Source organism: Denticeps clupeoides, chromosome 4, assembly GCF_900700375.1.
Source record: "Denticeps clupeoides chromosome 4, fDenClu1.1, whole genome shotgun sequence".
NCBI classification, from domain to species: domain Eukaryota; kingdom Metazoa; phylum Chordata; class Actinopteri; order Clupeiformes; family Denticipitidae; genus Denticeps; species Denticeps clupeoides.
Window position 1 is genome coordinate 5611252 of NC_041710.1, and position 13996 is coordinate 5625247.

Sequence of the window (13996 nt, forward strand, 5' to 3'; positions counted from 1 at the left end):
ATTTGTCCTTCCTGGTCCTGAGGGTAGTCTTGTGATCTCACAAGTGTCGTCCCAAAGATGCACTTGCACACCGAGTCCGAGTTTGCAGACGTTATTTTTGAAAGTGTGCAGGAAATAAAAGGTCTATAATAGCATCTCATTTCCTCAGTCATTAGGAGTTTTATTAAGTAAAACTGTGCACGGCAAAGGTCACAATTTACACATGCAAAGCGGGTTCTAAAGATGAAGGGGTGGAGATTCCCTAGAGAGCGAGAGTGTGTGTGTGTGTGTGCCTGAATGGAAGTGGAAATGGAACTAAAGGAAGTGCAATAATGATGGTTTGGACAGAAACTGAGCTGCTCAATTCCCTACAGACACATTAGAGTTTCCCTGAATGTGAAATAGCGCATGTGTTGACAACTCTCTCTCTCTCTCCTCTTTCTCTGTCTTTGTCTCTCTGTCTCTGCCGTGTGTTTTTAAGAGAAAAGAGAGTTGTTACAGAGCCGAGCTCCTTCGGCGGCTGAGAGATGACAAGAGTAATGGTTCTGCATGCTCCGAGCGTGCGAGTGGGCCTAAATTACCATCATTTCAAATCCGGGGCCTGCAACCCGTGCGGTCAGCTCAAAATTCAGGAACAAGCCACCAACTGTGCAGATACATCTCTCTCTGTACTTCATTCTGTCGCTCACACACACACACACACAAGCGCTCTGTCATTTATTCAATTATTAGCCCTCCTACGGGACAAGAGCCGGGGTCTCTGGCAGTGCAAAAGAGATTTAGGAGACGCCGGTATATCATTTCTCCTGCGCCTGCGTGACCCCTCCATCACATTTCCCCCGGGAGACAGGCTGAGTGGGAGAAACAAAATGACTCAAAGGAGGAAGTCGGCAGGGAGACGCGTAGTTAGTGTATTATTTTCAGGGCGACAGCTTCTTGGCAAACCCCCCGCCTGATCAAAACAAATGAAAAACTTCATTTCCACTCAGCTGTCTTTTTTTTTTTTTTTTTTTTTCCTTTTTAAACAAACCTCTTATGAATACCGAAGCGTCCCCAGTCAGCGACAACCTGCCTCCGTACCCAACACAAGACATCACTGCATGAAAGAATCCGTGTACAAACACATTCACAGCCACTCCATCATTTCTCATTTTCCATTATACTTCTCCGCCATCGACCTCAGTACTATTATTATAACACGTACACATGGATGGGTATAGCTTTTCACGAAAGACCTCACTTACAGATCCTTTAACATGTGATACATGTCCGCTGTTTTCAGACCTGCCAACCTTGGAGAAAGTCATTGAAAGGAAAAGTCATGATTAACTTTTTATCACATTTTATCGGGGTCTGTAAGCGTGTTAATAGTAGCAGCTAGGGCAGCAACGACTTCCGTGTTTTTTTTTTTTTCTTTCAGGTCAACTGACCCGTCAATAAAGTCAAAATCGAGACGACAATTTGACATTGCGCCACCTTTGCTTGCGCAACCGCCAGCATAGCTTTTTACATCCCCATCTTCAGCTGTCCCTCATACGACCCCTCAAAATATATCTAATTATACAATATAATAAAAACAATAATACTGTAGCACGATCATTTTGTGTCAGTTCACATACAAACACAGAGCTGAAACCGCACAAAACAGCGAAGACTCCCGAACATTTCCAACTCACCCCCCGCCTTCACCGCACATTTTGTGTCAGTTCACATACAAGCACAGAGCTGAAACCGCACAAAACAGCGAAGACTCCCGAACATTTCCAACTCACCCCCCGCCTTCACCGCACATTTTGTGTCAGTTCACATACAAGCACAGAGCTGAAACCGCACAAAACAGCGAAGACTCCTGAACATTTTCAATTCACCGCAGGAAAAAGCATGATGTTACACCTGATCTCAGGGGTCGTCAACTTGTGACACGTCGACAAACCGGCTTTCCTGTTAATGCCCCACGAGCCACACTGTAAACTATAACAGCTGCACTGGGAATAGCTACAGCAGTCAGAGTGTAAAGAAATGCTACAAAAGCGTAGTCACAACACTGCACATCCTGCACATCAATGTCCACTCATGATAACAAAAAAAAAAACATGGAGAGTTGAGACAATAGAATATAATTATCAGGTTTAACAAGGAATTCACCAGGCATTATTAGCCTTTTGTGCACTTTTAGTACTTTTAAGATCTTTTACTCATCATGCTCAAATGTCAAAGAATGCAAAGTGCACTCTGGTCGGCAACCGGCATTTGTAAGAAACTCATTTTGAGAGCGTTACAACTGTGATGTGTTAACAGCTGGGCCAGTTTCGCGTGACTTTACTTTTTTATGGACTCTACAGACTAAAGAAAAATGTGCACACACACACACACACACACACACACACACACACACAGACACAGAAGTAGATTACTGAAGCAAAAAAAACAGCCTGACTCACGAGAACATCCAAGACCACTTCACCAGGCGTCTTTCATCTCATTTGCTTAAAACCAGCATTATTTCCCAAGGACACACCTCTGCGTTGGCCGCACCGGCGGCGGTGGAGTGGGGAAGCGAGGGCAGAGGCAGGGGAGGGAAAGGGGAACGAAATGGGGACAGACGGAAAAGCGCGGTGAGTTGTGGTGGCAGCCTGCTGTTCCAGAATAGCCCGAGCGGTGCCTGGGAAATGAATTTCATGATCATGATTTCAGCAGGACACTGAATAATTCATTCCGCTCCATTGGCAGGCGGGGATGAAGGACAAAAAGAGTCTGTGCTCTTTTTGACTCACATTATATATTCATGACTCGCTGAAAACGAGGTGGAGGAGGGAATGAAAGGCAGAAGCCTCTCGTTGGCTGCGACGGGTGCACCACAGACAGGCAGCGTTCAGACACAACACTGGTGTCTGGTGTAAAAACATGACACACATGCAAACACAAACACTAGAAGACATCCACAGCACAACGGTGCACAATGAAACAGATCCCACACACTCCGAGGAGGGTCTGACTACTTGCATGAACCTTAATAGATGCCTTGCAAAGGAGTCTGGTTTTTAAGAGCGATTTTAGTATAAATGTATACATGCAAGCAACGGATTAAGTGCTCTTTTTTTTATATCATGTACAGTTATATCATGTACAGTTATTTCTCCATACTAAATATCAGCACCAGAGACAGCAACCACAGTGACTGTAACGTTTAAGCAATGTTATGGCAGCGTGTGCGTCACATGAAGGTGCAGGGGTAAGAACCCACCATGTAACAGCACGATTTACCTTCAGCCATTATTAAACTTCGCACCTGTTCCGGGTCACGGCACCAATAAAATGCTCTCAGTGAAGATATTTCTCAAAGGCTCCAATATTTCACTAGCAGTCACAATTCAAAGACAAAACATATATCAGATGCAACTTGAGGGGAGTGTTCGCGAATGTCAGGATTGAATTGAAGAGCTGATAATCTGTCTGTTTTGGTAGTGGCCATGGTCCTGAGATGACTAGAACACTCACGTTTTTATAAGGAGGCTACTGAACAGAAGGAAATGGAGGAGGCAGGGACATTTTGACAGAGGTGGATCGAAATTAGTCCAGAATGAGGATGTAGGGTGTGTGAGAGCTGTCAATCATCCCCATGTGCTCCTCCTATTTTAAATAATTTAATAAAACATCATAAAAATCATCTGGGTAACGTATAAACAGAAAGGGCTGGTTGGGTAGTTACTTTGTCCTCTCCAAGATGAGATACCTAGCGAGCAGTCACTTGTTATTAGGGCTGCCAATCAATTTTATTCTCATTGGGATTAAGACTACAAATTAAATGCGAATTAGCAATGGAATTTGACACTGATAAATGGCATACATGTAAATGTAATGACACATGTAGAAAAGAGACTCAAGCCATTCACATCATACTCTGCTGAACTGAACTGTGGGATCTGTTGCTTTGCATTGCTTAGAGTTGAAGATAAAAAAACGTTTAAGCTTTCAGGCGAGTAGCAAGCTGCAACCAATCAAATCAATTTTCACGAATGCAGTGGCCAATCAGTTGGGTGCAAATTAAGTGGCTATCTTGTCGCAAACAAAACAAAGGATTGCAGTTTGTTTGACCCCTGCACAGCAGACATGCCCACCCACCCTCGCCCCCTTCATTAACTTATTAATTAATTTAATACATTAAATATTTTAAATGAACTGCAGAAATTAATGACTTAATTTTTACAGTTAGAGTTTTTAGATGTTTTTTGTGTACATTAGTTACATTAGTCTGTAACAAGTCCTGGTCATGTGAGTACACTGATGAATGTAGCATGTTCTGGACCTTCATCTGACTACTGCAAGCCTGAACTACACAGAGGAACAAAAATCTATGTGTATTTGTGAACAAAATCAACCTTAAGTTCCACACACACCCACACGCACACACACACACACACACACACACACTTCAAAGGTGTTTCCCCATCCACTCTGTAATGGGCATGTGTTCGAAATGATGTTATGGTCTCCATGCTGAGCTTTAAATACATTCGGAGCATAACAAAGCTCCACTCTGTAGAAAAGTGAGTGGTTTAACGCACAGTGAAGCACATGATTCAAATCTATTGTGTGTGTGTGTGTGTTTTTTAATGAAATGAATGAATCGTTCAAGCAAGAAAAAAATAAAAGTGACAATGATTGAGCTGAAAAAGAGCCAGGGGGAGGGCGGGAGGGGGTTGGGGACGAGCTGATTTGCTGGAACAAACTCATAAAGGCCACGCATGAATCTTGGATGTTCTATACACGACAAGTGCAAAGGCTTTCCAATAATTCTCATGTTGTTAAGACCTCTGAGTCATATCAACATTTCCCCTACGATATGATATAAGAGCGCTGGATGTATATTAGGATTCTTTTTTTTAAATTATTAGCTGAGGAAAAATTACCACTGAAAATCATTTAAATAAACTGCACAATTTGATTCCCTTTAAGAATACTGCATCAAAAATTGCATAATTGAAAATAATAAAAATAAATTATAAAAAATTAATTGGGTTAAATAAAATATAAAAATAAATCTATCATGTTTAGCTGGATTGCAGTTGGTGGACGTCGAGCTTTGGTGAAAGAAAGCTACAACTGACATGACCCAGCAGACAGTGTGACCTCAAACCTGCTTGATAGGTATGGATCAACGTAATCAGAAATTAATGCAGAAACATTAATAGTTTTAAAAACAATGGTTTTGCCCAGCCTTACTGCTTGAGTTACTGTGTGGGTAAAACACCTGACATGGGGCCAGTTCGTTTTGCTGTTTTATAGATTATGTTTTTTCACGGCTTGGCTTTTCAATGTGAAAGATTGTATTGCAATTCATTTTTTTCTCAACCACTTTTAATCCTCACATATCTAAGTAACTGTATCGGATAGGTATTCAAATGCATCCTCAAGACGTCAAGTTGCATATGATTTGTGCTTGTGATTTTGTCTTCATATTTAGAACATCATCATATACATAGCAACCCGCTGGCACAGGACGTTTTCATTAATATTTACTAAATAGATTTAAAGCTTCATAAGATATTAATCTAGACATCTAAAAAAGAACAGCCCCATATGGAAACATGTTTGTGTGTATATTAACTGACCCTTCAGGGCAGTGGTGTGTGTGTGAGGCAGCACTAATGTATGGGATAGTGTGGCCAGCTGGGCCTTGCCACAGCATATGGAGATATTTTAAGCAAGCGCATAACTCGTTCAATCATTTATCCGTAGGAAACTGCGGAGGAAGACATATCTGAGGCCATTAATAAAAATGCACATTAATATTCTACCATGCTGAAAAAGTCCATTACACACACAGTAGACATATGCAGAGAGAGTGCATATCTGCTTCAGGAAAGGAGAGGAAAATGACCCTTCTGAACCCACGGCACACACACACACACACATATTCAGAGTGTTCAATCTTCTGTCTGCCTCAGGACGTAACATGCTATAAAAAGGGCATGGCTATTCTGAGAAAACATTAAATATTCAATCAGATTAATACAGTTTTGCTGGCATAAGACCAGGGTCTCATCCACACTGGTGGAGCTGCACAGCTCTTAACAAATGCAAACACACACACAACTGCCACTTTCAGGCAATTCATTCAGCTTGTATGAATGAGGAGCTGAGTCCAGTTAGTTCGCAGGAAACAAAACTTGCCTCACCTCCACAGTTAAAAACTCTATGGGCATTAGATGTGATAATCAGAGCCAGATCTTTGTTGCAGATCTTGGCACTTTGCAGAGTGAAATGAGGGCTAACAAAGTTGCGCGTCTGCGGTTTGATGCATGCGTGTTTTGGGAGAGGGCTGTGATTTATCAGGGTAGATTGCTGGTCAGGGAACAGAGCTCACAAGCTGCAGGTGTTAACAGGAGAAGAGGGGGCTGCAGACGCAGAGCACCTGCATTTCCAGGTTCTTCTCATTCTGCTAGATCACATGGGAACGCTCTCTGAAACGCTGTCATCCACACTGAGACACAGAGAACGACCCAGACACCGTAGAGAGGATTTCTTGTAGTTGCCTTATGAGGTTCTGCAGCTGCTTCAGCACAACCATAAACGTGTTATCCGCCATTGTTGAATGTATGACATGTTCAGGGATTATTGGTCAGGTTGGGGGTTGGACTAATACATCAGGGATGTGTGGTAGAGCCGATGGTGAATAACAAAGTTGTGGACATTTTTAGAGAAAAATGTTCTTGTGTGGACAAGGCCAGAGAAGTTGGACAATTTACTGCTAGGGTAGGGAACCATGTTGTCCACAATAACAGCGTTAATGCAACACTGTCGATTCTACAACATTTGATACATTGATATGATATATGATATGTTATAAAATCGATGCATTTAGAAAAAAAACATAGACTAAAGCAGGGGTCACTGATCAGCTGCATATATACTTTGTGGCTGAATTGGCCTAAAAAAGTTCATGCTGGTCCAAATAGAAAGGTGTTCAGAGAGACAGTTTGCTGTGCATGGGGCTTTCACCACCTAAAGCATGAGCATCAGAGCTGGACATGTGAATGGCTTGGTTGGAGTGTGTCACCATGCTGGGAAACCTTGGATTCTGCATTTATGCAGATGTTACTTTGGCACATACCACCCACATAAACACTGCTGCTGACCAAGCATACCCATTCTCTGACGGCCCAGTGCCCTCTTTCGGCAGGTTAATGCTCTTGCCTCGCAGAAAAAAAAGGCTTCAGAAATGGTTTGATGAATGCAGTTCAGGGTGTCAGCCTCCAAATCTATGGGACGGGCTGTAAAAGACAAGATTGATCTATGAAGGAACCCCCTCACAATTTACAGGACTTAAAGGATCTGCTTCTGAAGGCTTTATAGGTCTAGTGGAGTCCGTGCCTCGATGAGTCAAAGCTGTTGTGGCAGCAAAATATATTCAATATTCATGGCTGATTGGTCGATAAATGTCAGTCTTTTAAAAAAAAATACCATGATATCATTTAAGGGCACATTGCTCAGCTATGAATTCAGTGAGATCTCTCTTTCTTTCTTTTTTTTTTTTTAAGAAATTCATGAATGCATAAAGAGACTGTGAACAGAGGCTCTGTTTTTTTTTTATAGGTTCTGCACCTCATTTCGCCAAGCAAGGCTGGGAAATCTGAGAGAAACAAAATAATGATGGATGGAACAGAGGAGCCATGATGATAGCAGGCACAGGTAGGCTGTGCAAACTTGTGGTCTGCTAAACCACAAAGTGTTCAGTGCAGAAAAACAGAGCCGGGGAACATAAGCCCCGTTTTCTTCCTGATACCAGTTCTGATGTGAGTATTTGTGTGAGATCCCAGCTCAAACTCACCAGAGGGCCTGACTTCCAAACAAACTCCACTTTTTCTAGGTCGCCGTTTGTCTGACAGATCAACTGGGATCGTGACAAATGGCCCCAGCACTCTGCGAATCGCCACCAGTGGACAGCCTGAGAGCTGTCGCCGTGACCTTCCAACCAACCACACACCCTGAAATGCAGCGTCCCCCGACACACGCCGCAAAGCACTGGCTGCAAAGATCTCCAGCCAACCAAATTAATTCCATAATCCTCAGAGTAGATGAGGGTCCTGGGGAGAGGTGAACTTGCAGTGTGCATGGGTGCAAGGTCACCCTAGCCTGTCTCTCACTCTATGCTCTCCTTTTAAGACACCCACACATACACACACATGCTGTCCTATGAAATAAACTCCTGAATTTAAAGGAGCAAAGAGCCAAGAGACTTTGATTGGTTACTAACTGCTTCTCATTTCTTGCAACAACAATCTCAGAAGACACATCCCATGGTTACAACTGTATTTAATAGTGCAATTCTCCATGCAGCAAGGACCTAACAGCTGTGTGTCCATAAGAAAGCCGCTTGTTAGTGAGGCTAATGGTTAAAAAAACAGTCTTCAATTCATTAGGAAGCACAATTCTGTACCGATGGAAACAGATTTACTCTGTTCCAGAGTGACGGCCGCATCAGGGTAAGAAGCTTTAAAAGGTGAAGCAGGGGAATATATCTTTTTCCAAAGATACTGGTTGTTCATACAGGTACAATGTCTTTAGGGTCCTCTAGTCAGGGACTTTTCAAAGTTTGTGTATGCCCGAGACCACCAACAATCAGACCGTGGTTATCAGACTGCATATTCATTTTTGTGCTTTGGCTTTTATCCAGCTGTGAGCCAAAGTGGTTTAATGTGCTGTTTCCTTTATAGTGTTTTGTATGTGTGTTTATTGGTTTTTGTGCTTTGAGTGTTTAATAGTTTAGTTATTTAATACTGTCTGTGAAGCACTTTACTTAGAAAAGTACTATATAAATAAAACTTTACTGACTAAGTGATGCCCCCATAATTCATAGTGCCTACTATACAAGCCTGAGGAGGCAGTGTCATGGTCTGGAGTTGCCTCTGTTGCTCAGGTCTTGGTTCAGCAACATTATGTGTCAATAAAATGAAGTTAGCTAATTCAATGCTAAATTCAATCCCCAAATGTGGGTAAACATGTAGGGAAACAAGTACATGTGGGGCAGTGGTGGCCTAGTGGTTAAGGAAGCGGCCCCGTAATCAGAAGGTTGCCGGTTTGAATGCCCATCTGCCAAGATGCTACTGAGGTGCCGCCTGTTATGGCTGCCCACTGCCCACCAAGGGTGATGGTTAAAAGCAGAGGTCACCGAGTGCTGTGCTGTGTATCACAAGGACAATCACATCACTTTCACTTCACTTAAATGGCACAGGTCTTACAATGCCAGGTCTAATCGGAATGGATCAGGGAGCATCAGATTTTCATATATACCTTAACTTCATTGAGAATCTAAAATCACTCTGCAAATCACTAAAATCACTCTGCAAGGCTGGTAGGAGCCTTGTGGGTAAAACACTCGCCTATGAACCAGAAGACCCAGGTTCAAATCCCACTTACTACCATTGTGTCCCTGAGCGAGACACTTAACCCTAAGTTGCTCCTGTCCCTGTAACTACTGATTGTAAGTCGCTCTGGATAAGGGCGTCTGGTAAATGCTGTAAATGTAAATTAAATAAACAAGCTATTGTTAAAGACGCCCCAGTACATGGAGGCAGCCAGGCTGTGCACAATTCAAACCTCTGTGGACATCATGGGGAATTATCCCTGGAACAGTTCCGTCAACCATCTCTCTCTTGTGTGTGTTCTTAAGCACAGACAATGCCTTCAAAATACCCTATAGCCAAATTAAGGTGAGAGCTGAACCCTGCATTCTAGACTGGACAATCCATTGTTGTTCTATTCACAACCAGAGCTAGAGACAGATGGAATGGAGGGTCCAAGGAAGGAGTTTGAAACTGGTTGGAGAGAAGAAGTCTCAAACATGTAGCCTTCTAAATCATTTCTGTGAGATAGAGGGAACTCAGACTCAGCAGAAAAGGGACTTTAATTAAACGCTGCTCAGCTACTAAGCCAAAAAGAGCACAGCTAATCTCAAAAACAATTAAGGAGTGATTTAAGGTCTTTGCAACGAAAACTAGAATCTCGATGCCATCTTTAAAAAAAAAAAAAAAGGCTTTGTTGGTAGATCAAAGGGGGTGACGTTCTGAATCTCATCAAGGCACTAGAGTGGGGTAGAGGTCCTCTTATTACAATCACTGCCAAATGGGCAATCTGTGCTCTTACAAGTATGAGTGAGCAAAGACAAAGTACAGAGGAAATCCATTAGGGTGAGGCAAGGGAACACACATCTCGCCCACCCCCACCACAAACTCCAACCGACAGCCCTGCAAGCGATTTCTGAGCAATCCCTCTCAGGCCAAAACATTCTGGGCACTACGTTCGAACTGGCGGCAGGCACAGTACTATGCGCTAAGCATGGGGCTTGTTCGCTAGGAAAGGGTCAAAGGCCTTCAGCAGATAAAACAAGAACGTTTTATCTGTGTAATAAAATAAAATAAAGAAAAAATAAGAAACACAAACTTTATTTTTGCAACGAGATGTATTTACAGGCTTTTAAATCATTGCACAATAGCGATCTATCATTAGTCTCCTCCCATTTTAAAACATCATTAAAGATTGTATTGTATAAAGATTGTATAAATAATTACACACCAACAAAAAGAGTTAGATTGTCTCCGTCATACAGATAACAACCAAGCAGTACTTTCTCGCTGTCTGTTCAAGTAAATCCTGAGGACGCCTTTAACCTTACACTAGTGAACGCACCCCAAGTTTTTAGTGCAAGTTTGAAAATAGTGCCCTGTTTAGTTGCGACCAGAATCTGCTGCCTTTTAAACCACATATGAACATTTGTAACATCTCATTTCAATCACAAGCCACCTAAATATAGTGGTTGTTTCTCTGAGGATTTCCACATTTCTTCTCAGATCTCGATTTAGGACGGATACTCATATACTGTGTCCGGCACTGAAGGAAGTTGCTCTCAGCACTTCACTAATGATCTATCAGGCTGGGCCACCCATCCTGTACTCTTCTCCACCCTGCTCACCAACTAATTTGCTTCCGCCTGCATTTCCAGTTCGCACAACCAATGGAAGCTCAGAGCCGGCTGTCAATTAGAACATGAAAATCACCATCCACATCAAATATGAGAAGGCCAGACACGCAAGTGAGAAATAAGATTGGTGAACAGTGACTACAGAAGAAAATTGGATGACAGGCAGGTTACTGTGAGACAGGATGTCTTACATGTTTGACGTGCAAAAAATACTAAGTAGTTTCCCCCTCTCTGGGATTAACTCAAAACCAAACCAAGAGCCTAACATTAATAAGACATCACTCTTAACACCACTTTATAAGCACACACACCTTATGAAAGGCTTGGCATCTTATTTTGGGAATAATACTTTGTCATTATATGCCATAATGAGACAAATTATATAGATATTCTGGTCTCAAGTCCCACTGCTCTAGCAATTATCTGACAGTCTTATAATGTGTAATTTGAAACAATGTAATTTGCATACTAATAACATTTTTGTGATTAGTATGCATTTTGTATATATGTAGTTAGTATATATGAAGCATGTCTGAGCTACCAGGTTATAAACATTTGGGGGCCGTACTCCAGTCTTATTTACCTATCAGAGGTGTCCTAAGGCCACGGCATATGAAACAATCAGCAGTACATGAAATATAGGCAAGTGTTATATATGCGTTATATTTTATATCTACGTCATATGTTATATGGTGCTTAAAACAACCTTTGTTTGGCCAGAGGCAGGACTAATCTTTTTTTTTTTTCATTTCAATGCCATGGAACACCAACTTGGTGAACTTGTTGCGGTACACACTGTACTGACCTTGAATTAATTACATTGAAGTGTTTATTTAGTTTTGAATGCTTTTAACAAACCATCAATCTGTACACGTTTACCAAAGTTTGACAATAACATTACAGCTATATGTGCAATGTTTAGAGTCTGATCCTGAGTGAATGAACAAATGACATTTCAATAATTATAAAAATGTTATTTTGCTATCCTTAAACATGTCAGAGATATTTTGATAAGTTTTAAGGTTTTAATGTATCAGTTTTCTGTGCATCTATCAGTCCTCATTCTGGGATCCCGAAACACTGCAGATTAACTGTATTTACACCGACATCGACAGGGCATGAGGGCAAACCTTCAGGATCATGTGAGCTTTAAAAGAGTGCACAGTTTCAAACAAGAGCGAGAGAGTTCATATGTGGTAACGCTCAGTCGTGTTTTAAATCTTTTATTTAGTGAACCTAAAGTGAAGTCTTTCCCCAAAGTTTACAGCCCTACAGCACCGAAACCGAAATTCCATCCCGTTTTGAAAATTTTTTTTAGCCCTCAACATCATTAATAATGAGATCTAAGAGACCCTTAAAGCACACAACTGATCAACAGGAGGCTGATCGCACTAATACCACAATAACGGTGCTCTATGTGAGAACTATACCTGCAAAAATGTCCAGAGCCGCGGTTCCCGGCATAAACACGGGCCGTGGTTAACCCGAGGACGGTTGCGTAACAGCAGCGGAGCATCAGCTGCAGGTCTTGTGGAGCCTAATCATCTCTGCCTGGTGATCAGGCCGGGAGATTCATTTTTACTGAGCAGCTGGGGGCCTAATTATGCGCAGTATGTTCGTGTCACTCTGCATAAGGCCGACGCGTTACCTGTAGCTCCTCCTGAACAATGCGAGATGTTCGGAACATGTTCTGGTGCGAGGAAATATTTCACGGCGGGTCCATTTAATAAAGCCAGATGCGACTCTGGAGAACAAATGCATCAAAATGAGATGTTCTGCACTTACAAAGAACCTTTTCTTTCCTATTAACTGTAGACATATATATATATATATATATATATGTGTGTGTGTACGTATGTAATTAGACACGCCGCTTTGAATGGTAGACTCTGTGGACATCACATCATTTCATCTTTTATTTTCCTTTTCTCTCCCTTTTCATCCACGGACCCTTTCAATCTGCGTTCTGGGCTCGTCACTGGTGGAAGACAGGGACGCGGTTCCTGTGACACGCTTTTCAAAAGGCTTCTCTCCATCGGCTCGACAGCGGAAAGAAAGCAGAAGCTGACCAGAAGAGACAAGACAGGGGAGCGAGCGAGGGAGACAGACAGACAGACAGACAGAGAGACAGAAAGAGAGAGAGAGAGAGAGTAAAGGCTCTACATGCATTGTGTCTAAATTTAGCCCGACTGCCACAGTAAACATTTCATCTCTTCTTTTTCGTGTGTCTGATTCGCTTTGAACTGGTCTTGTGCAGAAACTCAACACAGACAGACAGACAGACAGACAGTCGCGTCTTCCACACAAACCCCAAACTCGCCACAGTTAACAACACACCCGTCCTTTCCCGCCTGTGCACCTGTGGTTCTCTTACCCGGGACGCAGCCTAAGTGTGTTCCGTCCTCATCCCGGCGCCCTCCTCCTCCTCCTCTCTGTCCAGAAGTTGCCCGGTGGGTCTGAGAGAGCGTGTGCGTGTGCGTGTGCGTGTGCGTGGCGCAGGGTCCGTCTCCTCACTGGCCGGCATCGGGAGCCGAGCCGCACACGCCAGTCTCCGCCTCCGCCTGCCTCGCCGGCGACCGTGTCATGCCGACGACCTCCGCGCCGGCGCTGCCCGTCCGCGTCGCCCTTTTCGGCCGCGGCTGTGTGCGTTTCTGGGCGGAGAACTAGAGAATGAGAGAAGGAGAGAGAGAGAGAGAGAGAGAGAGAGAGAGAGCGGACAATCGAGGGACCCTGCCGCAAGTGCGCGGAGCGAGAAAAAACGCAAAACGACAAGGGACCGGCGCGGCGGTGTCACTAATCGTCATGGTGGTGATAATAGAGAGTTTAAATATCACATTGGCATGAAGGCAGATCAACTGGGATAGGATTGTTAGCTTCTGGGGCATTCAATCTGTCGGTTATAATCCTTAAGTGTGGTGGGGCATCTAAAATAGTTATAGATTAGACTTGCCATGGAGTTACATTACACATGTGTGTATGTTCGCTCGTTGCAGATCTCACTAATAAACATCTATTTTTGTTTCACATGATATGGCT

The 13996-nt window shown here is 42.9% G+C and overlaps 1 protein-coding gene across 1 annotated transcript in view; it reads right to left on the reverse strand.

The window, feature by feature from the left end:
• Positions 1-13667, reverse strand: part of LOC114789039 (leucine-rich repeat and immunoglobulin-like domain-containing nogo receptor-interacting protein 3) — a 38146-nt gene extending 24479 nt beyond the window's left edge. The window contains exon 1 of the mRNA XM_028978093.1: positions 13335-13667. The gene's annotated coding sequence lies outside the window, so the exon portion shown is untranslated. The remainder of the gene's footprint in view (positions 1-13334) is intronic.
• Positions 13668-13996: the final 329 nt, after the last annotated feature.